At 47.7% G+C, this 25,320-nt stretch overlaps 1 protein-coding gene across 13 annotated transcripts in view; it reads left to right on the top strand.

Moving 5' to 3' along the window:
* Positions 1–25,320, top strand: part of RBFOX3 (RNA binding fox-1 homolog 3) — a 433,745-nt gene that overhangs the window by 176,416 nt on the left and 232,009 nt on the right. For 3 of the 13 annotated variants that reach the window (XM_050920014.1, XM_050920020.1, XM_050920021.1), the window contains exon 4: positions 21,497–21,601. The exons of 9 other annotated variants lie outside the window; for them this stretch is intronic. The gene's annotated coding sequence lies outside the window, so the exon portion shown is untranslated. Of the gene's footprint in view, positions 1–21,496; positions 21,602–21,635; positions 21,770–25,320 lie in introns of those variants that run through there. One more of the 13 variants, XM_050920028.1, reaches the window with a different exon arrangement.

Below are 25,320 nucleotides of genomic sequence, written 5' to 3' on the forward strand. Positions count from 1 at the left end.
TTCCTCGTAGCTCATGTTTTCTAGACCTTTGATCATTTTTGTTGCTCTTCCCTGGACTTTCTCAATTTGTCCACATCTTTCCTGAAATGTGGCTCCCAGAACTGGACACGATACTCCAGTTGAGTATCAGCACAGAGCAGAGCGGAAGAATGACTTCCAGTGTCTGTCTTACAACACTCCTGCTAATACATCCCAGAATGATGTTTGCTTTTTTTGCATCAGTGTTACATTGTTGACTCATATTTAGCTTGTTGTCTACTCTGACCCCCAGATCCCTTTCCGCGGTACTCCTTCCTAGACAGTCATTTCTCATTTTCTATGTTTGCAACTGATTGTTCCTTCTTAAGTGGGGGTTCCGCCAACACAGTGAGCAGGGGTGGAGGGAGTTAATACCACTGAATGACATAGGTATGCCAACAAGGCTGTGTTGTAGATCTGTGCGGGGATAGAGAACAGGGCAAAGAGGGCGTTAAATTGAGGGTGAGGACCCTGGGGTTGAGAGTCTCCTGGGGAGGGCTGAGCACTGTAGCCTGCGTTGGGGGCAGAGAGAGAGAGGCCATGGGGAAATGGCAGGATGCAGGTGCTATGTGCTGGCTGTGGGACAGTCTCTCTTTTTGGGGAGGTGTTTCTCTGCTCCCCGTCAAGGGAGAGGCTGACTCTGAGGGTCTGTCAGAGGCATGCTGACAGAGAGAGGCTGTTCTCTCTGGCTAACTCCCTTTGTTCTCCTGGCCACACTTGTGGCTTTAGTGGCAGTGCGATTGTCAGGCTGTTTGTGCCCCACAAATCTCCTGGAAGTTGTCTCCAGTGCAGATTCTGGGGACTAGGGGTAGGGTCTTTATGGGAATGGTGGGGGCAACTCCCACCAGAGGGGCTTTAGTCTCTGTCTCGGTTTTGTGGCTGATACAGAGCACATGCTGCAGGGAGTCTCTCATGCAGAGGAGCCCTTCCAACTGAGCTGTGGAGAGACTGACCTCCTGGAAGGGAGATGCAAGAGCCCTGACTGCAGCTCAGAGGTGATGCCACTGTGGGGAGGCTTCCATATTTATTTCATTTTGCATCCCTGCTCCAGTCATTTTGCGCTCTAATGAGCAAGAGGAAAATAAATGGGAAGCAAGAAAAGAAGGGGACTGGTGGTCAGCATGCCTTGGTGAAGTGCGGGAAGCACCTTAATTGTTAGTCAGGGCTTGTCAGCTGCATCACAGGAGCTCTGGATAAAGTGTTCCAGTGAAGAAGATAATTGAAAATCAAAAAAGACTTTGTTAATTTGATTAAGCAGAGCTGTAGCTGAATTGTTCTTCATCAAAAGAGATTTAATTTTGACATGCAATTAAATCCTTCTGCTGTACTGCTGCCCTGCCCATTCCCAGCAATGGGGATGGCTTGGCAGAAGGGGAAAGGGAGCTTTACAGGAGGCAAAAAGCTTACAGGTGCAGAAAGGGGGATTGAAAAGATGTCAGAGAGGGTAAGTCACAGGGAAAGAGCAGCTGGAAGGAGACTGAAGGAATAATGGGATTGAGAATGGGGTAGAGAGACCGTGTGGGAGAGAATGGGGTCATTGCACAGGGAGGCAGGCATGAGAGGGCAATTTTTCTGGGGTTACAGAGAGAGCCCTGCTCTGCCTGGGGGCATGGCCACATCCAGATGTCATTAGCTTGGTGTTGCATGCAATGAAAGAGTTAACTTGGGTGAATCCTATGCAGGGGCCATTGCCAGAATCCATTTGCTGTCATTAGCAAATATTACCAATTAAATGCTGACTTTGACTTATGTGTTATAATTGTGTAAAATAATTGCATTAATGTAACATGCTGGGAGAGTGCAAAGCAGCCCTCCCTCCACTCTATCTCCTAAACTATTCTCCAAACCTTAACTGCCCTGGTCTCCCCTCATCCCAGCCCTAATGGTGTCCAGCACAGCTGTCTGCTAGAGGGAAGTCTTTACACCGGCCTCAATATAGCAAACAGATCCGCTCACACTGTGTGACTCCATTTTCTTCACTCCTCATTTCCAACTTTTGGGGACTCTTAGCTAATAATAGCCATGGTGGAGGAAAGGCTCTTGGATTTTAAATTGCTCAGGTATAGCTACCTTGAAGGCCCAGCCCTGGCTCTGGGTGCCGATGAGTGTGGATTTCACAGGGCAGCTGATCTGGTGCCCCTCAGAGGGCAGCAACAAAGGAACTCTCCCTGCATGTTGTTGGTTTAGCCTGCAGACTGAGCCATGCACTGTCACTGTAGCCCAGGCAAGGCAGGAGGCCAGAGACACTGCAACAGTTGCACTTGGGAGATGTCTACACAGGGATAAAAGACCAGCAGCGTGGCCGTGGCTGGCCTGGATCAGCTGCCACTAGGCTCGGGCTGTGGTGCTAGAAATCACTTGTGTTGACGTTCAGCCTTAGGCTTTAGAATCCTCCACCCTTGCAGGGTCCCAGAGCTTGGGCTCCAGCCCAAGTCTGAATGTCTACACAGTGATTTTTCAGCCCCAATAGCCTGAGTCAGCTGACACAGGCCAGCTGTTTGTTTTGTTTTGTTTTTTTATCCATGTACACATCCTATTGGAGACCAAGGGTAGAAGCCTTTGAGAACTGGCCCCGTTTTTGCTGCTTGTGTAGTGACACAGTGCAGACAGAGTCTGTTTGGACACGGATGCCCAGTGGGGACAGGTGTTCCATGGGACTCTCCTGTCAAGAGCAAGTAGCCCCTGGTGCCTGGAGGTGGGGGCTGGGGAGGCAAGGTCCGAGGGAACATGGAAACTGCCAGCCATGGTTAGAGAGTAGGATTCCAGCTGGACCTATAAGCTGGGCGGCAGAGGAGGTGCCTCCCAAAGGCACAGCCATTATGAGGCTGGACACCGCTCACTCTGTTCCCAGTGCTGAAGGAAAACCCCAATGAAGGAAGAGGCCCGACTGTTCTGTGCCTCACCTGGCAACCTCCAACCTGCCACATGATGCTTCACTTCTTTCTTTCTTTCTCTAAATGGGCAATGGACTTCAGCAGCAGCACCATCCTTTCCTCTCGCTCCCTCAGCTGGGGGGAAATAACTGAGCAGGGGACAAAGAGCCAAGGCTTAATTTAGTGGAGTCACTTTGTTCACAGGGGAATGTTACTCTCTGGCAATATTTGACTAAACAGTTGGTTTAGCATGGGCGCCACAAGCTGATTTATCCCAGGCATACAAGGCCTTGTGCAAGACTGCAGCTCCCTACCGGTGCAGGGAGATTGGAGGAGCTGCAGTGCCCGGAGCAGGGCTCCCCACAAACGCCTGCTCCTCACTGTGGTGGTGAAAGCAGAGGAGTATTGCTGGAGCAGTGATCTCTCTGCTGCACAAACAAGGGGAGGTGGGATTGCAGGGTAAAATCCCACCATTGGGGCTGTGGATTCACAGCTAGCACTGAGAGCAGGTGGACAGTGGGATATGATGCTGTTTTAAAATGTAAGAGAAATGTTTTAATGTAGCCTGTAGTCAGAGCGAAGAAAGGCCCTGCAAAGGGGTAGGGGCTTAGAAGAAAATCCAAGAGGCATCTGTTTGCTGTAGTTGGATTTTCACTCCATTTTCACCCATGGCACCAAAGGTCACAGTTAAATGGAGTTTGAAGTTGGCAGATAGTCTACATCACAAAACCACTGCAGTTTGACACAACTTAGCATAGTTAGTAGTGCCTCTCTGTCAAGGCTGCAGCATATCTGTATGAGTGTGGGACTAGACTAGCAGGCAGCACTGCAGGTCAGGACTGACGGGCATCAGCAGAGCTGGATGGCTGGCTGCAGGGCTGAAATAGCAGGAGGTCAGGACTGAGGCATCGGCAGAGCTGGGCAGGGGACTTTTTGGCTACTGGATTAATTCTCTCATTTTCCCAGATTCACTTTAAAATTCAGCAAACCTCAGCACAAACGAACCTTTCCCATTTTCTTTGCTGTCTTTAGCGTCTCAGACAGCTAATTAACTGGTTGAGTTTCCAAGTTCTCGGCCATTAGCCAATCATGCTGCTGTACTAGAGATGGGCCCTGCACTGTACCAGCTTGTTGTACCTGTGCCCTTCCCTCAGCCTTGGCACTAATGCTTGGAGTTCTGGTCACCAGGGGATTGAGGCTGCTTAGACTGTATGGAGCCATAAAGAGACTCCATTTCTATTGCTGTTACCTGCCGGCCCGGGTGGAGCTGCTCGAAGAGGAGATGGACTGGACTGAGCGATTTCACTGTCCACTGAAGGGCCATTAATGTGAATGAACATCTGGCAGGAACTCAGGCTTCTCGTCTCGTGGCTGGGCAGGGAGCAGCATCTTGCTGCTCACTGAAATCCGTGCTGATCATGCAGACCAAGCCACCTTCCCTGGCACAGAGTTCTGCCCCTGCGGAGAAGGAGAGAGTGACAGATGTTAGTCACGGAGCTTGGTGCAGTGGTTTTCAACCTTTTTTCATGTGTGGGCCCCTAAAAAGTTTTGAATGGAGGCGCGGACCTCTTTGGAGGTCTTAGACATAGCTGCAGCCCCCCAGGGGTCCGCAGGCACAGGTGGAGAACCACTGCCTTAGTGCACTACTGGAAGATGCTCAGACACTACAGTGATGAGGGTGGGATAAGAACCTGAACAGAATAGAATAGAGAACACAGATGCAAGAATCCTTCCTTCCTCTTCCTGCCTTACCTCACCCTGTTTTGCCAGGTTGGTACTGGATGTAATCCTGCCCCTAGTTACTCCTGGGTAATTCCAGTGGCTTCAGCTCTCACTGGTTGCCCAACATGTGGATTGTTCTACTTCTCAGGGGTAAGAGGGTTTGTCACGGATCCACAGGGTCAGTGCTATGCCCTCAGCTTTGGAACAGTCTCTAGGAGGAACGCTTTCAGTGGGCCAGACCTCCGAGGGGTCTCTTTCTTCAGGGTAGGCCATGTGGCCTCACTGCCTCCTGAGTCTGAACCTCTGGAGCCCCAGCACTCCTGCTTCACACCATGAGCTGCGTTCAGTGAATCCTGATGGAGACATGTACTCTTCAGGGATTAATGCACCTCACCAAGGATTTGCCGTGACACTTAAACACTGCTGTCAAAACAGCCAGGTTTGTTAGTCAACAGGCACAGAGCATAGGAAGTCCCTAGGTTAGCGCAGAGAAAGGTTAAAGCATCATCCAAGTCCATTCTGGTTAGCCCAGAGCCCAGCCAGATTGTAGGGAACTCCGCATTCAGGCTCTGACTCACTTGGTCTGACCTCTGTGGTCATTTCCCAGGGGAGAGCCCAGACTCTTTCCCGTGGCCAGCTCCTATCCACCATCTTACACCTTTGCAGTCCTTTGTTCTTCAGCTGGAGGATGTTGCCCAGCTTCCCTGCTCAGAGGTGGGAAACTCCATTTCCCTCTGGGGTGTCGGTTGCTAGGTGTCAGTGCCCTGGTGATTGGATTTTCCCTTGTCTCTGTTCCTGTGGAGTGGGCCTCAGACAATCTTTTTTTAATGACCCATTCAAGCTCAGGGAGATGGACGACATTCATTCCTATGTCTCATAGTCTCCCTATGAGCAAACAGTCCTTCGAGGTGTGTGCATATGTTCATTCCAATGTAGGTGTGTGCATACCCCGAGCACAGTTGCCGGAATTTTTCCCTTAGTGGTATCCGTCGAGTTGGCTCCAGCACTCTCAGAGCCAATATAAAGGGCGCTGTCAACCCCACATCCCTTCAGTTCCTTCTTATCAATCATGATGGTTGTTGGAACTTCCCTCATTGCTCAGGCAATTTTTCCCAGTGTTTTTTCTTCTCTTTCTTGTATATATAGTTATTGTAGTTTTAGTAGTTAATAAGTTTTGGATGCCTTTGCACTTGGTTGGAGAGGTTTCTCAGCTCTCCAGTGCTGGGGCATGCCTCGGTCACAGGGCTTCAAGCCCTGCATTTCCTATGGCAAGTCGGTTTCCTTGAGTGACCTGCACTCAAGCTGTCTCAAGTGCTGAGGGGAAGCTCATCAGAAAGATCATTGCCAGATCTGCAGGGACCTCAAACCCCTTACCAAGAAAGACCGACAGGTGAGGTTGGAGGTCCTTCTCATGGAGGCAGCCCTAAGACCAGTGTTGGAGCCGCACTCAGACTTGGCACCAAACACCTCAGCTTCCATGTGGAGTGCTCCTCCCACCAGTTGAGGGTCATGACACCAGTCCTCCTCCCTGGTGCCTAAGAAGCAGCACCATAAGCAGCAGGAGAAGAGTTGTTCCCCAATGCTGAAAAGAAGCAGGCAAGGGGATCTGGATAGAGTGAGACTTGTGTCGGGCTGCTGTCCCTCTCCGGCACCACAGCAGCCATCTCCGCTAGCCTTGATACCCCTGCAAGCTCTGCTAACTCTGGCATGGGAAGTGTCATCCTCCAGCAGACACTGTACCGGTCAGTTTGCAGTACCGTCAACCCCAGAGGCATTTGCGGCTGCTAGAGACCTGCTCACTCTCCCAGTCTGAGTTCCCGGAGATTCAGGACTCTGCACTGCTGGTACCAATAAGTGGCAGAAAGCCATTCCCCAGCTTTTGTGCAGCTGCATGGCCACCCTCTAGGGGAAAACCCCCTAGGGGAGCCTTGGCTCAGACTTCTCCATGGTGCCATTCGCCGGCACTGAGAGGATCAGCACTGCCTTGATCTCCTCACTGCAGCTTGTCTTCCTCATCGGAATCCGAAGTGGGATCCTACTCTCCCCACCATCAGGACCGCCCACACTACTCCCCGTGCTATTCTGAGGCCAGAGCAGGGTAAGGCGTTATGGTGCCCCTCAATGCTTGGCCTCTGGGACCATGGGGATTGCAGTGACCATGCAATGGCCTTTTTGGAACTTGTGAGGGTTCCAGGGCACTGTTTGGAGGAGTTCATATTCTGTGGCCTCGGAAAGTAGGGCACCTCCAGTATCGCATTGCAAGATCCCCGACCCAGACTCCAGTGCTGAGCCCAGTGCCAAACCTCAAGAGAAGGTCCCACAGGTCTTGGTTAAGACAGAGGAAGGGGCAGAGGCCCCTTAACCAGCCTTAGCATCTTTTTCCTCTTCGTCAGATGAGGCAGTATGTCCCCACTTCAAGATGACCAGAAGCCCACCAGGACCTATTAAAGTGGGTGACTTCGAACTTGGATATCCAAACTGAAATGGTAAAAGAAATGACACATGGTTTACTGTATATTTTGACATCAGCGGGTCCCTGAAGAGTAGCTCTATCCATTAACAAGGGGATCATGGACCTGGTTACAGTGCTCTGGAAGACCCCCATTTCCCTCCCTCCTGTGGCCAAAAGGACAGAGCGCAAATACTTTGTATTAGCCAAGGGGTATGAATGTCTGTTTTCACAGCCCCTCCAGGTCACCAATGAGAGGGACCATCAAGGTCAAGCGGGCCCCATGCCAAATGCAAAGGACCCTAAAAAGCCAGATTGTTTGGCTGAAAAGCATACTTGACAGGTGAACTACAATTCCAAATAGCAAACCAGCAAGCTTTGCTAGGCTGCTATGATTTCAGTATGTGGAGGCGATGCAAAAATTTAAAGACCTGATCCCTCAAGAGGCCAGACAAGAGTTTTCCTTGCTAGTGGAAGAAAGGAAGACAGTTGCCTGGGACTCCTTACAGGCAGCCTTGGATGCCGCTGATTCTGTGGTGAGATCGATGGCCATAGCTGTTACCATGCTCAGAAGCTTGTGGTTCTAGTCCTTGGGTTTTCCTCAGGAAATACAGCAAACCCTTCAGGATCTCCCATTAGAAGGGCCTTTGCTCTTTTCGGCACAAACAGATGCCACACTCTATGGAGTTAAGGACTTTAAGGCAACTTTTAAATCTTTGGGTCTGTATGTGCCGACAGTGTCCGGAAAACATTACAGGCCTCAACAGACTGGACACTATTTCACACAGTCTGCCAGGCAGGACCAGCGGAGGAGGAAGGACAAAGAGTTCAGGCATAGACTCTCTCCACTGACCCTTCTCAGGGCCAGTGCAGTCTGCCCCTAGACACTCAGGCAGCTCAAAGCACTTGTTTTAACAAGACGCTAAAGGATGATATCTCAGTCCCCTCAGTTCTGGATCCAGTTACCCCTTTGTTTTCCATCTGACTCTTCCGCTTTCTCAGTGCCTAGACCCACATTACCGCAGACCATTGGATTCTAAGCACAGTAGAATTAGGTTATACCCTCTGTCTTCCCATCCTCTTCCCTGTCCCTCTTCAGGGACCCTTCTCACAAGCAAATATTGGAACAAGAAATACAAATCCCTCCTTCAGGTGGGAGCTGTGGAAGAGTTCCACACCATTTAAGAGGAGAGGGCTTTTAGAATTAGTAAGTGATGGGAATAAAACACCAGGGCTTGTCCAAAGCTCAGGTGGAATCTGACATCCCTCTGATCTGATTGACCTTCTGGGCCTTAGTAATAAGCATTCAGATGTCTACCCTTACTCTTGTACAAAAGATAAGAGTTCATAGTGGCAGTTCTCAACTCCATACGGGTGAAGGCCTTATTTCTGGAGAATCTTTTTTGCTCAACCTTGACCCTGATAAGTTCCCTTCAGACATATCCAATCACCACAGTTTGGTTATGTTTGAGCCTACTGGGCCACATGGTATCGTATGTGGTGAAACATACAAGACTACGTCTCAGACATCTCCAGACCTCACTGGCCACAGTATATTCACCTTTGCATCAACACCTGGACATGGTACTCACCATCCCACCACAGAGCCTCGATTCGCTGACTTGGTGGCTGAACCAACACAAGGTCTGTGCAAGAGTACCTTTTTCAAGACTTCAATCGTTGGTGTCTCTGGTCTCCAATGCCTCGGTGCTGAGTTGGGCAACCCACCTAGGGCACCTCAGAACTCAAGGTCTGTGGTCCCCAAAAGAGCTCTTTCTTCTTATCAATATCAGGGAGCTCAGGGGGGTCTGCCTAGCCTGCCAAGCATTCCTACCCCACATTACGGACAAGATGGTTTCGGTTCTCATGGCCAATACAACTGCCATGCACTACATCAACAGGCAGGGTACAGCATGTTTTTCCCCACCATGTCAGGAGGCAATCCAGCAATGGGAGTTCTGCATCGTGCACACAATTTATCTAGAAGCATCTTACCTGCCAGTACATAGAACCAACTCGCAAATCGCCTTAGCAGGTCCTTCTCTACTCCACACGAGTGGCCCCTTCAACGGGACATCTTCCAGTGGTGACTGACCTGTTTGCTTCCTGCAACAACAGAAAATGCCCTCAGCTTTACTCCCTGTGGGGCCACAGCCTGGAGTCTCTTACGGACCCCTTCCTGTTAGTATGGACAGCTCACCTGTATTGTGCCTTTTCTTCCATTCCATTGATATATGAGGTTCTGACGAAGATCAAGCAGGACCGAGTATGGGTCATCGTCATAGCCCCAGTGTGGCCAAGACAGCACTGGTTCACCACCCTGTCAAACCTTTTGGTGGAGACCCCAATCCAGCTTCTGCCACCACGTCAAAGTTCCCTCCCCACTCTGAACCTTAGGGTAAAAATATGAGGACCTGCATGAAAGACGCCCTAAGCTTATTTACCAGCTTAGGTTAACAGTAAGCTGCCACCAAGCGTGTTTCAAATCTTAGGGGAGAGCCACTTGGAACTCTGCCTTTCCCCAAATATTTCCCAAGTCCCTAACTCCCCATTTCCTGGGCAGATTTGAGACTCGTTCCTCCCCCCAAAGTCCTTACACGCTTTTCTTGGGTAGGCTTGAGAGTATACCCTCACCAATTAGTCCTGGTGAACACAGATCCAAAACCCTTGGATCTTAAAACAATGAAAAATGAATCAGGTTCTTAAAAGGAGAATTTTAATTAAAGAAAAAGGTGAAAATCATCTCTGTAAAATCAGGATGGAAAATAACTTCACAGGGTAATCAGATTCAAAGAGCCCAGAGGAAGCCCCTCCAACCTTAGGTTCAAAGTTACAGCAAATAGAGGTAAATCCTCTAGCAAAAGGAACATTTACAAGTTGAGAAAAGAAAGATAAAACTAACACACCTTGCCTGGCTGTTACTTACAAGTTTGAAATATGAGAGGCTTGTGCAGAAAGATTTGGAGAACATGGATTGATGTCTGGTCCCTCTTAGTCCCAAGAGCGAACACCAAAACAAAGAGCACAAACAAAAGCCTCTTCTCCCCCCCCCCCCCAAGATTTAAAAGTATCTTGTCCCCTTATTGGTCCTTTGGGTAAGGTGTCAGCCAGGTTACCTGAGCTTCTTAACCCTTTACAGGTAAAAGGATTTTGGTGCCTCTGGCCAGGAGGGATTTTATAGAATTGTACACAATTGCCCTTCCCTTTATAGTTATGACAGCTATGCTTGGACCTGATCTCCTGAGACCATGGTTAGCTGCTCCTCCTGAACCACAGCTCTCTTCATTTGATGGCCTGGAACTACCTGAAGAGCATGCTTGCTCAGAGCAGGTCCATCGAATCCTATTAGGGAATAGAAAACCCTCCACTAAGGCAACTTACCTGGCAAAGTGGAAACAATTCTCCACCTAGTCTTCCCAGCATGATGTCCCACCTGCACAGACCTCATCGAAAATTATTTTGTAGCACCTTCTGACCTTGAAGCAGCAAGGTCTGGCCTTTTCTTCAATTAACAGAGGTCCACTTGGTGGCCATTTCAGCCTTCCATCCTAAGGTCAACAACAGTTCAATCTTTTGGCACAAAGCGGTAATCAGTTTTCTCAAAGGCCTGGAGAGGGTGTATCCTCAGGTAAAGGAACCAATCCCTCCCTGAGGCCTGAACCTCGTCCCGTCAAAGCTGATAGGCCTACCCTTTGAGCCTCTAGTGACATGATTGCTGTTGCCCCTTCCTGGAAAGTGGCCTTCACTTCAGCCAGGAGGGTTTCGGAGATCCAAGCCCTCACATCGTAAATCCCATGTACAATGTGCTTCAAAGATAAAGTACAGCTGCGCCCGCATCCAAAGTTCCTCCTGAAAGTGGTCTCACAATTTCACTACAGCCAAGCAATTTTTCTACCTGTATTCTACCCTAAACTGCATGCAAATAGGGAGGAACTGTGGCTGCTCTCCTTGGATGTTAGACAGACCCTGGCATTTTATCTTCAAAGGGCCAAACCATTCCGCAGATCGACTCAGCTGTTCCTAGCAATAGCTGAGAGAATGAAAGGGCTCCCCATCTCTGCCCAGAGGATTTAGTCTTGGCTTTCGTCATGTATCCAGGTATGTTACAAACTCTCAGGAGTCTCTCCTCTGGCTAACCTAAGTGCTCATTCCACAAGATCTCAGGCCTCTTTGGCTGCTTTCCTAGCTCAAGCCCCTATTCAAGATATCTGCAGGGCAGAAACCTGGGCCTCAGTGCACGTTCTCAGTGCACTATGCCATTACTCAACAGGCCAGAGATGATGCCAACTTTGGCCACGCAATCTTGCAGTCAGCTTGTCCTTGAACTCTGAGCCCACTTGCTGTGCAACTGCTTGTGAGTCACCTACATGGGAATGGACATATGCAACACTTGAAGAAGAAAAAAGTTAGTAACCTTTCTGTAACTGTTGTCCTTCAAGATGAATTGCACATGTCCATTCCAAAGCCTTCCCTTTGTCCCTCCTTATCAGAGTCAGCTGGTAAAAAGAAACTGAAAGGGTGCGGAGTTGATGGGGCACTATGAGAGCACGGCAGTAGAGGGTGCTGGAGCCAACCCGATGGATACCACTAAGGGAAAAAATTCCAGGAACCGTGCTCTGGTGCGCACACACACCTACATTGGAATGGACATGGACAAAAGAGGGAGTTCTTCTGGTTGTTGGAGCTACTTCACTTTAATCTCTCTCACAGGAACCTTCTGTGATTGTTCTTGGGATACCCAGGATTGAGAGTCATGTTATCCCCTGCCTCCAGCATGAAGGAGTCTCGCTTTGCATAGCTGGGTGTCAGCTCTCTTTTCCCACCAGTCTGTCAGCCATTCAAATATTCTCCTCTGGGTTATGCTAGCCCTTCCTTTGCCTTGCAGTTCGACAGTAGGTCCACCCTAGTCCCAAAGTCCCTTTTGGTTCATTTCCCTGTGAGATCTAGACCCTGACACTGTTACAGGGTTTTCCCAAAGGAACAGCATACCCCAGCTTAGAATCGTAGGACTTCTATCCCCTGCACTCAAGGCAGGACTAAGTATTATCTAGCCCATCCCTAACCGTGTTTGCCTAACCTGCTCTTAAAAATTTCCAATGACAGAGATTCCACAGTCTCCCTGGGCAGCTCAGGATCAGCACTTTGCTCTATATCACAGCACTTAGATCTATTCATAATGAAAACAAGAATATGTTCACTATCAGATATTCAAGTGATAGTGAGTAAGGATGTTGGAAACAAATGGTTACATATCAAACGAAAACAACACAATTTTCTAGAGATTAAACTTAACAGGTTAACCCCCTGTCTAAAGAAGTAATATCTCACCCAGTCTTCTGCAGTGTTTTTAACCAAGACTGGTTGAGATCCTCCTTCCATGAATGCAAACACGCTGTCTGTTTACTTCTAGGTGCAGCGTGAGGGGTGTCATCTTTGCCATCCAGCTATACCCCCAAAGCTCATTGTCCTTGCTCACAGACAGGGTAGCCACCAGTGGCTTGTTTTTCCTGTGTGCTGTTTCCCTGTTGATTTCACATTCCTTCGTTAACAATTGACTGTATGTAAAGGAGTATCATTGTGTTCGTTTATAATGCTTAATGTACATCCTGACACAGAGAGAGGTGAATAAACCTCTCTTGTCTGACAGAAAACCTGTTAGTCACCTCTGCTGGTGACTAACACCTTGATACAGACTCTAAGGACACATTTCCAACATAACTCCTTACATAGCATCAGTACATCCATTTCATAATGATGTTAATAGCCACTGTGAGACCAGCTTTCATTTGAGATCTCACATGACCTTCTTTGGTGAACTAGAGTTAGGATATACCTGTACTTCTCTGTACCCCCTTGTCAATTGGCATTAAGAGGTTCGTGGATCATACCTTCCCTGAAATATTCCTGAGGGTGGTGCTCTAAGCAGCAGCACCCAGCTGCCGATATCAGTGGGCTGCTTAGCCAGGGAGATGGAGGGCATGCATCACTGATGGTGCTGTACATCTTCCCTGGATAATTGGGATGGCAGATGAGAACCCTGGGAATTGAAGTTCTCCTCTGGGTGGTGGGAGGTTTGGATTTGCCTGACTGTAGAAATGAGCTTGCCATGTCTGAATCTTCACTCCAGTCTTCCGAGGAGCAAGAGTGAAACCTAGGCCATGTCTACAATGCAACACTAAAGACACTTTCCTGAGGGCTCCCATGCAGACAAACCCTTACACTAGAGTTTCCTATTGCATTTGGCCACCTAAGCAACTTTATTGGCAAGAGAACGAAACACTGACAGCAAATTGTAATGATAAAAAGGCACATGGCACAGACTCACTGAGCCCTTTGGGATTGGGTACCTGGCCTCTCCCAACAATTGGAGTGCAGTAATAATTTAGAGTTGGGGTGTGGCCCTTCACGGGAGGCGTTGTGTTCTCAACAAAGAATTGGGAGTTGAGAACTCATCCTGATTCTGATACTGACTCCTTCTGCATCTTGGGCAAGACATACATACTCTGTTTCTCCATGTGTGAAATGGAAATGCCACTGGCTTCTGCCCCAGGGGCATTGTGGGTGAATTAATATGTTAATTTGCTCAATGTTATTTCCTGTACTCTGTGGCTCACCTAGGCTTTCCTTTTTTGGCCAATTCTTTTGCAGAACATGTACTAGCACAGCACTATGCTATGCAGCCTCTCTTCCCATGAACTGTAAATAGTATAGGGGTGTGAATTTTCTTGGTATTGCTTAGCTGGTTAATTTCAGGGCTAGTGCTGTTTCAATCGCCTTTCAAAGTGCTAAATAAGAGCTTGGAAACACTGTAGGAGGAGCAGGAAAATGCAGCTACCTCACTGCCCCCACCACCCTTCAGGCTCATAGAGGAGTCTCAGATCATTGAAAGCATGAGTTGTTAGTGGGCATGTTGAGAGAGATCGCAGTGAGTTCAGAACAACCAGACCAGGCAAGACTACATAACAGCAATACCCTTGGGAATGTGCTTAGTGCTCTGCCCATGGCTCCTTATACTCTTTCCCTCTCTTCTTCTCCTTGCTAGTGAGAAGATCCAGATAATACAAGAGGGTCAGTAGGGACCCTGGGCTGCTCTTTGGTACCTGAGGCCTTGTCCACACAGAAAAATCAGGAGTCACCATTCACCACTGTGAATAGTAATGCTGGAGGCTGTAGTGCCGAAAAAATTCAGGTCTCTTCTCTGTCCCTGCTCAGAGTAAGGATAGATGACATGGTGTAAAAACGTCTGCATTAGAGGTCCAGCTCACATGATGACTACCTGCAGTGGTGAAGGATGGCCCATCCTTCAACTCGAGGAGATTAAGGAGCTGATGATACTTGTGAATGATGATGGTTGTAAAACAGAAGGATTTGTATTGTGTGCGTGTGCGCAGTACTTTGGACTGCCCTGTGCATAAGTACCTGCTGGTGTTTGTACTGTATCACCATAGACATGGTGGATGGACTTGCCATTGCAGGAATGGACTTGGCAATAAAAGAGCTGGAGAAATTTTTTCAATAAAGGTCCCTCCAAATGGAAAGGGGGAACAAGAGAGAGAACGTGGAGGGAAAGGAAAACCAGGCAAAGCTAGAAGCTGCAGCTGCCTGTGCTTTGGCCACAGCAGCCCTTGCTAGCTTTGTGTACAGTGTTTACCTCGACCATGTTGGCTTGTTGCCTTATTTGTTCTCCTCTAATTGAGCAAATGTGCTGTAGGCAGTGAAGCTGGGCCAGCATTGACTTTATTAGAGGAAAGCATCAATAAAACACTGCATGTTAGGAGGCTGACTAACACTGTCAGACTACTGGAGTTTAGAAGTTGCACTTTATTCATGATGTTTTGATTTCTGTTCCTCTGGGGACTTGGACTTTGATAGATTGTGGTGCAGTGCCAGAACAATATGATATACAAGAGCAGCTTGCTTCCAAAACAGACATTTGCCACAAGAGCCCAATATTTTCTCCAGGGTTTTTTTTTTTTAATGTAAAATTGGTGGAGTAAAAAAATCCTGAGCTTCATACAGTTCAGTCAGCCAGAATTAGCAGCCAGAAAGTTAATTTTACTGGTAGCTGGTAGGCTGTTGATGGTAGTTTATATTACAGTAATGCTGGGTGCATTGTGTCTCTTGGCTGCTTAGACCGCAGCAGTGCTGGTAGGAGTTGCTTTTACTTCAAGAGTTTGACTCTCTACTCTTGCTAGTTATGCTGCTGACTATCTGTTACCTAGTTTCTCTATTGCTAGTGAGTTTGTTCTGTTCTTGTATTGCTGTTGTTAGTTAATTTTAGTTGTGATGCTACTTCTACGCAGTGAGTTACTGCACAGGAAGCCAGGCTGTGAATCTGCAGCACACCAGCTGGCCGCACAGTAACTCATCGTGTGAGCACAGCGCTATAGTGCAGCTGTAGTGGTGTCCGCATTGTGAGACTTTTACTGCTTTGCAGTGGTGTTCACACAGCCAGTTACCGCATGGGAAGCTGGTGTGCTGCAATTCACAAGCTGGCTTGCTTTGCAGTAACTCGTCACATAGACAAGCTCTTATGCTATGTCTACTCTGGCACTTTTGTCGGTTGGGAGGAGGGTGTGTGACAAAACGCCCCCCGACTGACGTAAGTTTCACCGACAGAAGCACAGGTGTGGACAGCTCTATGTCCGTGGGAGACACTCTCCTGCTGACACAGCTGCCGCCGCTGGTTGGGGTGGTTTAATTATGCCAGCAGGAGCACTCTCTGCACCGGTACAGAGCGAGCTGGCTCCACAGGAGGCCTTACGACGACGCAGCTGCAGCGGTACAGCTCTGCGCTGTCAGGGCCGTAGTGTAGCCATATGCTTAGTGCAGTGAGTCAGGTGACACTGCTCCTTAAACTGAAGCTGCAGATTGTCCTAGCCTGTGCTTGCTGCTTTCCACTCTTTATTTCTGGTTGAAATGTGCATGAATGAAGTATTGGATTTAGTTTTTTCTGCTCTCCCGAAATCCTTCCTGCTGTGGAAATCCTCTGTTGTTCCCATCGCTGGTGCTATGGTTCTTGCACTCTCTGCTATTCACTTACCATTGACATTGTATCGGGAAGTGGTGAGGCTGTTCTGTTCTTTAGCTATCGGTGTTGGTTCCAGTGCAACTTTTTGTGATCTGTTCAGGTTACTGATGATACAGTTCTCTCCTTGTACCGTGTGAATTTCACAGGCGTGAAATCCATTCGCAATTGTAGATATAGACTCCTGAGAATACCTGTTTAGTCCCTGTTGTCAGTATACAGACAATCTGTCTGTCCCTTCAGTTTGATTTCTTTGGGGCATTTTATCAAATAAGCTGGAGATTCATGTACAGAAATTATGTTCTGTTAACACGCTTTTCATGTGCCATTGTCCAGTATCCACTGAGAGTTCATTGTCTCAGCACTAGGCATAATCCATTTGTCTGCTGTTCATGTGGGTGCCATAGGAGTTTCTGTTGGAGTACCGTTGGACTTAAGTATGAATTACATTTACCATTAAAATGAAGTATTATCACAGCCATTTAATGAGTTGGATTCTTTAACAGTTTCATTTTGCTGCGTTTGATGCCCAGGCCTCTTCTTATTTCATTTGGCTTTAGCAGGTTCCCATTAAGAGGCTGTTGTGTTACTTAACTGTAAATAGTGTGTGTCCTGCTCCTCCCCTTAGGATGCTCTTTTGTAGGTTGTACCTGAGTTGAAAGAAATCAGAAGAACGGGAGATGAAGAAGAGCAGGCTTGCAAAAAGTATGAGAAGGGAGACTCGTCCTGACAAGGTGATATTGGTCTGCTTTCAACAGTTTTTGGTAATTTTGTGTTTCCATTTCCAGTGAAGTTGGTGAATTTCCACTCTCCTGAAAGCAAAGCTCTAGAACAGGTGTTGGCAACCTGCAGCATGTGTGCCAAAGGCGGCACATAAGCTGATTTTTAGTGGCACTCTGCTGCCAGCCAGGATCGCGACCGCTGGCCCTGCTCAGCCCACTGCTGGCCTGGATGAACGGAACCCTGGGCTGAGCGGGGCCGGCGGCCGGGACCCTGGCTGGCAGGGGCCAGCGGACGGAACCCCAGACCGGCAGCGGGCTGAGCGTCTCAGTCCGCTGCCGGTCTGGGGTTCATCTGCCACCCCCGCTGCCGATCTGGGGTCCCAGCCACCGGCCCCTGCCAGCCGGGGTCCTGGCTGCCGGCCCCGCTCAGCCCACTGCCAGTCTGGGGTTCCAGCCGCCGGCCCCTGGCACCCAAAACCTTAAATTACAGTAAATAAATGAAGACTTGGCACACTGCTTCTCAAAGGTTGCCGACCCCTGCTCTAGAAGTACTGGCCAAAGGCTGTCATTGTGCAAATTCTGCACAGATCTGGCTCTGCTAATGCCCCAAGTCATGAACTACAGCCCTACAGCCCCACTTGTTGTATCAGTCTTGGACCTCTCCAAGACACAGGCTGGGAATTGTGCCGAGTTGTGCAGTGGGTGGGGCTATGGGCAAACATCCAGAAAACAGGCAGCTGAGAAAACTGCAGTACTGTGGGGTATTTCTCCTGTGCCACAGAGTGCTGCCACCCAAACTTTGGCAGCAATGAGCTTACGATTAGCGCGTGCTCAGAAGGGACTCTCTTCTCTGAGCCTTCTGAACAGTGCATGCTGGGAAGCTCCTGTATTTGAGCTGCTTTGCAACGTGCAGAATGGCTGCAGGCACAGAGGGCTACTGGCTTCAAATCTCCCCATCCTCCTATCAGCTGGTTTAGGCTTAGTGTAAGCAGCTCATGGAAGTGGGTCCATTCTATCCACCTTGTAGTAGCAATGGATGGTTGGTAGAATGCCCCCCATAATCCTCAAAGATATCTGAAAGTCTGGGTTCTTCTTCAAATGCTTGGTGTGCGTGTGCCACATGCAACGTCGTTTTCCCCTCAGTGGTATCCGTCAGGCTGGCTCTAGCACCCTCAGGTGCCACGCCCTCATGAGCCAGTATAAGGGGCCCAGCCAGCCCTGCACCCTGTCAGTTCCTTCTTCCTGCCTGTAATGCTTGCTGGAACGGCTTCTCTTGCTTCAGCAATGCGATTCTCAGTGGTTCTTGCTGTTTTTCCTCCATTCCTCTTTTCTTTTTCCCAAGAGTTGTTGTCTTCAGTTTATCTTCTTAGTAGTCAGTGTAAATAGTTAGACTCACATCTGTCTAACGGGGTGTTCTCTGCTCCTGGAGCCAGGCATGATCCAGGGTTCAAACCTATGGCAAGCACATGCCAGTGAGTGACCCACACTCCAGCTGGCTGAAGCGTCTGGGGAGACTCACCTGCAAGAGTGTTGCCAGATCTGCCTCCAGTTCAAGCCTCGTACGAAGAAGGACAGGGAGGCTAGGTTAAAGTCCATCCTAATGGAAGCTGCACTCAGACCAATGTTGGAGACAAGCCGGTCAGACTCAGTACCAAGTACCTTGGCCTTGGTGTGGAGCGCCCCTCCTGTGGCATGGGACTCTCAACACCTCTCCCCTTCACTGATGCTGAGAAAGAAGCACAAAAAGCAGCAGTCTGAGAGGGGATGTTTCCCCGAGCTGGAGGAGTGCAGCAGGGTGCAACCTGTGTTGGTCGACTCTCCTACCCCCACTCCTCAGGTTGCACCATCGACTCCTCTCTGCTTGCAAGCGCTGTTGAGTCTGATGCAGGATCAACCGCCAGCAGCAGGGGGACATAACAGTGCCATTAACCCCAGATTCACTTGTTGTAGCCAGGGACTTACTGGCAGTCTCGGTGCCACCAGCAGAAGGGAGCATGTTGCCCCAAGTTTCTATTCAGTACCAGGTCTTCTGGTACTGTCCAGAGGGAAACTGACCCTGCTGAGCTTCTCTGCTCCGTCACCATTCACTGGACCCTCAGCACCAGCTAGTGGAATTGATGGGTACTGCTCCTTCATGGTCCCCGCAGGCTGACTCGTCATCAGAATCTGACGTGGAGTCATGCACCCAGCCGAGAGCCAGTACCAGTACTCTGTCAGTCAGCCCTACATTCTGGTGGATCCTGGGGCGGGTGTCCTGGGTGCCCCTCTGGGTGCATGGCCCAGTGGACAGTGGCTAAGTAAATGAAATCAAGAAGGGTTCTGTTATTGAAGAATATGTCTGCATCCTGGGGACTCTCTACTTTTCTGAATGTTCTTCTGTGCTTCCCAGCTTGGGCTGGGATTCCACAGTGTACTGTGAACTCCAGAAGCTGAGATCTCTGAAAGCTCCAGGCTGAGGTGTGGGGATGGAGGAGCAGCCTATCTGGAAGAGGCTGCTCTGCTATCAACCTTCTTTGTGCTTTGATGGCTGAGTAAATACACAGTAGGCAGCTCACATTAGAGCAAGGCTGTATTATTTGCAGAGAGGCTCTGGGAGTCTCTGAGGAGAGCCAGCCCAACTTGCGTATTAAAAGAGAAATTGCAATTAACAATCAAAAAAGACATTTTTATAACCTTTTTATTGAAGCCTTAATAAAGAAGCAGAGAAATCTGCATATGCATTTGTGAGATATAAAAGTGATTAAATCAAGATGAAACAGTATGAAACCTCGACTTTCCTTCCTTTCCAGTTAGATAATATGGCAGAAAGAGAGAAAAAGAAAGGAAAGGAGGGAAAGAAATGGAGTTATGAGGCTTCCCATCTACCGAGAGCTCTGCAGTCCCCCTTGCTTGTTCCCTTTGAATTCAGGAAGGCATTTGTGTTTGAATCAAAGGAAGGCTTCCCTTGCTTTCCCCTGGGAGCTGTGCTGAGAGGGATTTAAAAAGAGACATTGGAAATGCACCAGGAAGCTGAGAAAGGAAGAAAAGCCAGAGCATGGACTTTAATCCAGAAAGTGAATAGGAGCTAGACACAGTGTGTCCTGTAGGATAAAGGTTCAGTGTTTCCATATGTGCTTAGAAACTCGGAGCCTCCCAGTTATGAACCATGGAAAGATATTGAACGTACAGTCAGCAAAGGAATTGATGAGATGGAGCAATGGATTAGGAAGAAGCGGATGGATTGACCACCAGCTATGTTGGTATATTAGATGTCAGTCCAAAGATATAATAGATGGTGCAAAACACAGATCAGTCAGAAGCAACAAAGAGTCCTGTGGCACCTTAAAAACTAACAGATAGATTGGAGCATAAGCTTCCGTGGGTGTATACACACTTGGTTGCGTCTGACGAAGTGGATATTCATCCACGAAAGCTTACACTCCAATACATCTGTTAGTCTTTAATGTACCACGGGACTCTTTGTTGCTTTTTACAGATCAAGACTAACATGGCTACCCCTCTGATACTGGAGATCAGTCAGAGAGGCCTGCACATCCATTGTAAAGATATGAAAGGCTAGTTGACATAGCAGTGGTGCCTGTAAAGGCAGAGATGGTTACATCAGTGTTGCCTATTGGAGAAGCTAATGATTTTTATACATTTTAGTGCCACAGATGCACATGATACTATAGTTATAAAAAATATAGATAAAACAGCAAATAAGGTCCCTTCCCCAGCAGTCTAAATGCACAAATGGTGCAGTATAGTTAACACAAAGATGACTGTACTGGTGATGCTTGTATGGGAAGGAGTAGAGATGGCTCTAGGGACAGACTGTGGCCTAATGGTGAAATATTTAATAAGGGGCTTGTCAATCTAGACAAATTCTGACTGTAAATAAGTCATACATTTTCAACAGTGAGAGCAGTGAACCAAGCGTCATGGTGGATTCTCCATCATTGACCATTTTAAAATCAAGATTGGATGTTTTTCTAAAAGATCTGCTATAGGAATTGTTTTGGGGAAGTTCTGTGCCCTCTGCTATACAGGAGGTCTGACTGGATGATCACAGTGGTCCCTTCTGGCCTTGGAATCTATGAATAAATTGTTGAAAAACCCCACAGTGGGGAATTAGAAGACCATGCTGCTGATTGGTGGTGTGACCTTGAGCAAGTCTTTAGGCCAAAATCTTCAAACTTGGGCTACATAAGTCTGTATTTAGGCACCTAAATAGTGAGTTTCCAAATGCTGGCCTCAATCGGTACGTGCCCTGAGTTTTCCCTGTCTGTGAAATGGGAATATTTGCCTATTGCACAAGGGTGTTATGTTCATAGATTCCAAGGCCAGGAGGGACAGTTGTGATCATGTAGTCTAACATCCTGTACAACTCAGGCCTAGAGTAGATCTTTTAGAAAAACATCCAATCCTGATTTTAAAATTCAGTGATGGAGAATTCCCCAGGATCCTTGATAAGTTTATCCAATAGTTAATTGCTCTCACTGCTAAAAATGTATGCCTTTGTCCCACTTCAAGTTCTAGCCATTTGAGTGTGTTTTGTACTTTGTACTTTTTTCTGCTAGATTGAAGAGCCCATTATTAAATATTTGTTGCCCATGTAGGTACTTACTGACTGTAATCAACTCACCCTGTATCTTCTCTTTGTTATGCTTTAGCATGTTTTATAATCCTTTAATCATTCTCGCAGCTCTTTTCTGAATCATCCTGAATTTATCAACATCTTTCTTGAATTGAGGGCACCAGAACTGGACACAGTATTCCAGGAACGATCAAACCAGTGCCAAATACAGAGGTAAAATAACCTCTCTGCTCCTACTCGAGATTCCTCTGTTTATGCGTCCAAGGATTTTGTTAGCTCTTTTTGCCTCAGTGTCATGTTGGGGGCTCATGTTCAGCTGATTATCCATCACAACCCTCAAATCTTAGAATCAGAGTTTCCCAGGATAGAGTCCCCCAACCTGTAAGTATGGCCTATATTCTTTGTTACTAGATGTATACATTTACATGTAGCCATATTAAAATGCAAATTGTTTGCTTGCATCCAGTTTACAGAGCAGTTTAGATCACTCTGAATCAGTGACCTGTTCTCTTCATTATTCACCACTTGCCCAATTTTTGTCATCTGCAAACTTTATCAATGATGATTTTATGTTTTCTTCCAAGTCATTGATAAAAATGTTAAATAGCGTAGGGCTCAGAACCGATTCCTGTGGGACCCTACTGGAAACAGACTTGCTTGGTGACGTTTCCCCACTTACAGTTATATTTTGAGATGTATCAGTTGGCCATTTATTTATTCATTTAATGTGGTATATAAATTTTATATTCTAGTTTTTTAATCAAAATGTTGTGTGGCACCAAGTCAAATGCCTTACGGAAGTCTATGTATATTATATCAATACTATTACCTTTATCAGCCAATCTAGTCATCTCATCAAAAAAAGTGTAATGTTTGTAAAGTGCTTTGGGATCCTCTGACTCAGGCCTGGTCTACAGTAAGGAGATACGTCAACTTAAATTATGCTAGTTACATTATGAAACTTAAGCTAACAAAGCTTAGATCAGGGGTCCCCAACGTGATGCCCGCGGGGGCATCTTAATGCGCCCGCGTCCTGGCCCCTGGGAGAGCACCTGCTGAAATGCCGCAGTGGCATTTTGGCAGGGACGCCTCTCAATGACAAAGCTTGTCGCTGACAAGTGACTTCATCGAGAAGCGACGCCCCCGAATTTTGGCAGCGACTCCTATCGATGACGCCACTTGCTGTCGACAAGTGACGTCATCGAGAGGCGTCGCTCCCGAATTTCAGCGGGGACGCCTCTTGATGACGTCGCTTGTCAACGGCAAGCGATGTCATCAAAAGGCATCGCCACCGAATTTCAGCGTCATTTCAGTGAGTGCTCCACTGCCACAGTGGTCCTTCGGCTGGCGCCCGTTAGCCAAAAAGGTTGGGGACCACTGGCTTAGATCGACTTAGAGCAGTATCTACACTGCGCTAGGTCGACATAGTTTCCACCTCGCAGGGAGGTGGAGTACTGAAGTCGAGAGGAGAGCACTCTGCCATCGACTTAACGTGTCTTCACTACTGCATCGGTTTAGCCAGTAGTGAAGACAAGCCCTATGTGATATGGAAGTACAAAGCATTATTATTCTTGCTACTTTGTCAGTGGTGTCAGCACAATATGTTTATGGTGTGGATGGTCAGAGAGGTGTTCTCAAATGCTAAGGGATACACAAGCCTCTATGTTACACAGAAAGGCTTATTGGCTACATAGTTGTATGAGGCAGATTGATCAGAGATGTAGAATAATGTATTGTCAGATGAGTGGCCACGTAGCCCATTGACTGAGTGGCTAGGGGAAGAGATGGCTGAGTAGTAGCTTGTTGAGCAAAGAAGCCGAGAGAGAGAGATTACCTGCAATGCAGGTGTGTGGATGATGAGATGAACAGATGGAGAGATTTCCGCATTAGGCAGACACAGCCATGTCCATTGATAGATTGTGCTAGTCTGGAGCTGCACTCTTGCTCTCCACCACATGTAACAGAAATCCATTTTGTCATGTGGATGGGCCTTGTGGTATTTCAGGGCTCCACCCACAGCCAGCCCAAAACAACACACAAATTGACTGCCACCAGTAATTCCTGACCATACACAGGTAGGTTTATAATCCCACCTCAGTTTTATCACAACCAATTTAAAATACCAATTGCTGTTTCTCCTTCTTTCCAAAAGAATTTAATCAGTTTACCAAAAAATAACAAATAAAAATCAATTAATTTGATTCTAAGCTAGTTTTCTCAGTTAGATTTGTGATTATAGTTTAAAGCTTGCCCTGTGGAATTTTTAGTGGTTCTGGTATAATCTCACTGCTTCTAAATTGCTGACACCAGTAACCATGTAAATTAGCAGATGGTGGAGGAAAATTTCCTGGCTTCTTGCTTTTGTTTTTATGGTTTGATTTGATAATAGAGTTTTTGGGTCAAAACTAGGAATTCCTTAATTGACAGAGAGGGTTTGCCCCAATTCAGCTATTGTATAAGACTGAATTGCACATGCACTGGTGTCTGAGCGATATTGTATATGTGGTCATGTATGGGCATGTGTGAGTAGTGGCTTTTCAGCTGGGTGTGGATACAGACATATCTCCATGTAGTTGCGTGTGTGAATGTCCCTTGACGATGAGCAAGTGTATTTCAGGGTGTGGCTGTTCAACGGGGGCACTGTGTGGCTAAGGAGCGGGAGGTTGTCTGTGTGGGGTGAGAGATAGGTGCATGTAGCATGAACAATGCCCTGCGGAATGGAATATTGATGGAACTGCGTACAGTTAAGTCTTGGCCTGGGTTGGTTCTTTAGAAAATGACTGTTCTGTAGGAGGCGGATGGGGTTGCAGATCCATCACAGCAGCAGAGCAGGCTTTAGGTGGGGGCTCCCACGATGGGGACGTTCAGAAGGTGGTGTAGGCTGCCACCAGATAGGCTGATTATATCGTGCTCTGGATTTTGCTGATTCTTACTCGAATGGAGGGATTCTGCTCCCTTACTCTTGGCAGATTCAAATAAGTTGCCCCCGTCAGCTCCTCCTGGCCTTTTCTTTGTAACCCCATTTCATGAACTTTGATTCAGAAGTGAAACCAAAACAACACTGTGAAATGCCCCTAGATTATAACTAAGTGTCCTGACAGAGAGAGAGTTTGTTATTCACCGTCAGCCATCCATTATATTGTGAGATAATGATCAATGGGCTTGAGTCTCCTTGTGTCTGTCATCTTTGCACCTGGACAAAGGGAGTGTAAGAGACTGTCAAATCCAAATGGGATTGGCTGTCCATGCCCTCGGAAGGCATGTGGTAGGAGACTACCAGGCCGAGGAACCTAGCAATTGATGAACATATTCAATTGTGAATTCACAGCAATACGAGAATATGGGGTAATCTCTGCAATCAATCATGCTAGCTGTGTTATAGCTTCTGTACATTACTCCATTTGAAAGGGCAGTCTCAAGACAGCACTGACTGAGCACCAGCTGCTACTGTTTAGTTCAGCAAATAATCCCTTGTAACTTTGAACAAACAGTTATTGAAATAATGAGTGAGGCAGTGAAGTAGGTTCCCAGGAACTGTCCCTGCTGCAGCCACTGGAACAGGTGGCAGGAGCCTGTGCAAAGCTGAGCTGCAGGTTGTCCTCCTCATGCATCCTGTTTCCTTTGGGGGCTCCCTGTTATTTCTGCATGGGACACTGTGAGCCAGGCGTTTTATTACAATGAATGTTTTGTCGAAATGAAACTACTGTGCAAATGCCTTAGTTCCCCAAACCATGCTACTTGTATGTGCTGCCTCCATTCCCCTGCAGGTGCCCAGCACCTCCTGAGACAGGAAAACCAGAACACGCCCACTCTGCAAAGGAGACAGGACACTCTGGAGCCCAGCTTCATGATGGCTCCTTCCACCTGCACCAAAGGGAGATACAGGGGACAAGGCAGAGGGAAGGTCAGGGCTGGTGCTTGTCCTCCTGTCT

Source organism: Gopherus flavomarginatus, chromosome 12 (assembly GCF_025201925.1).
Source record: "Gopherus flavomarginatus isolate rGopFla2 chromosome 12, rGopFla2.mat.asm, whole genome shotgun sequence".
Classification (NCBI taxonomy): Eukaryota; Metazoa; Chordata; order Testudines; family Testudinidae; genus Gopherus; species Gopherus flavomarginatus.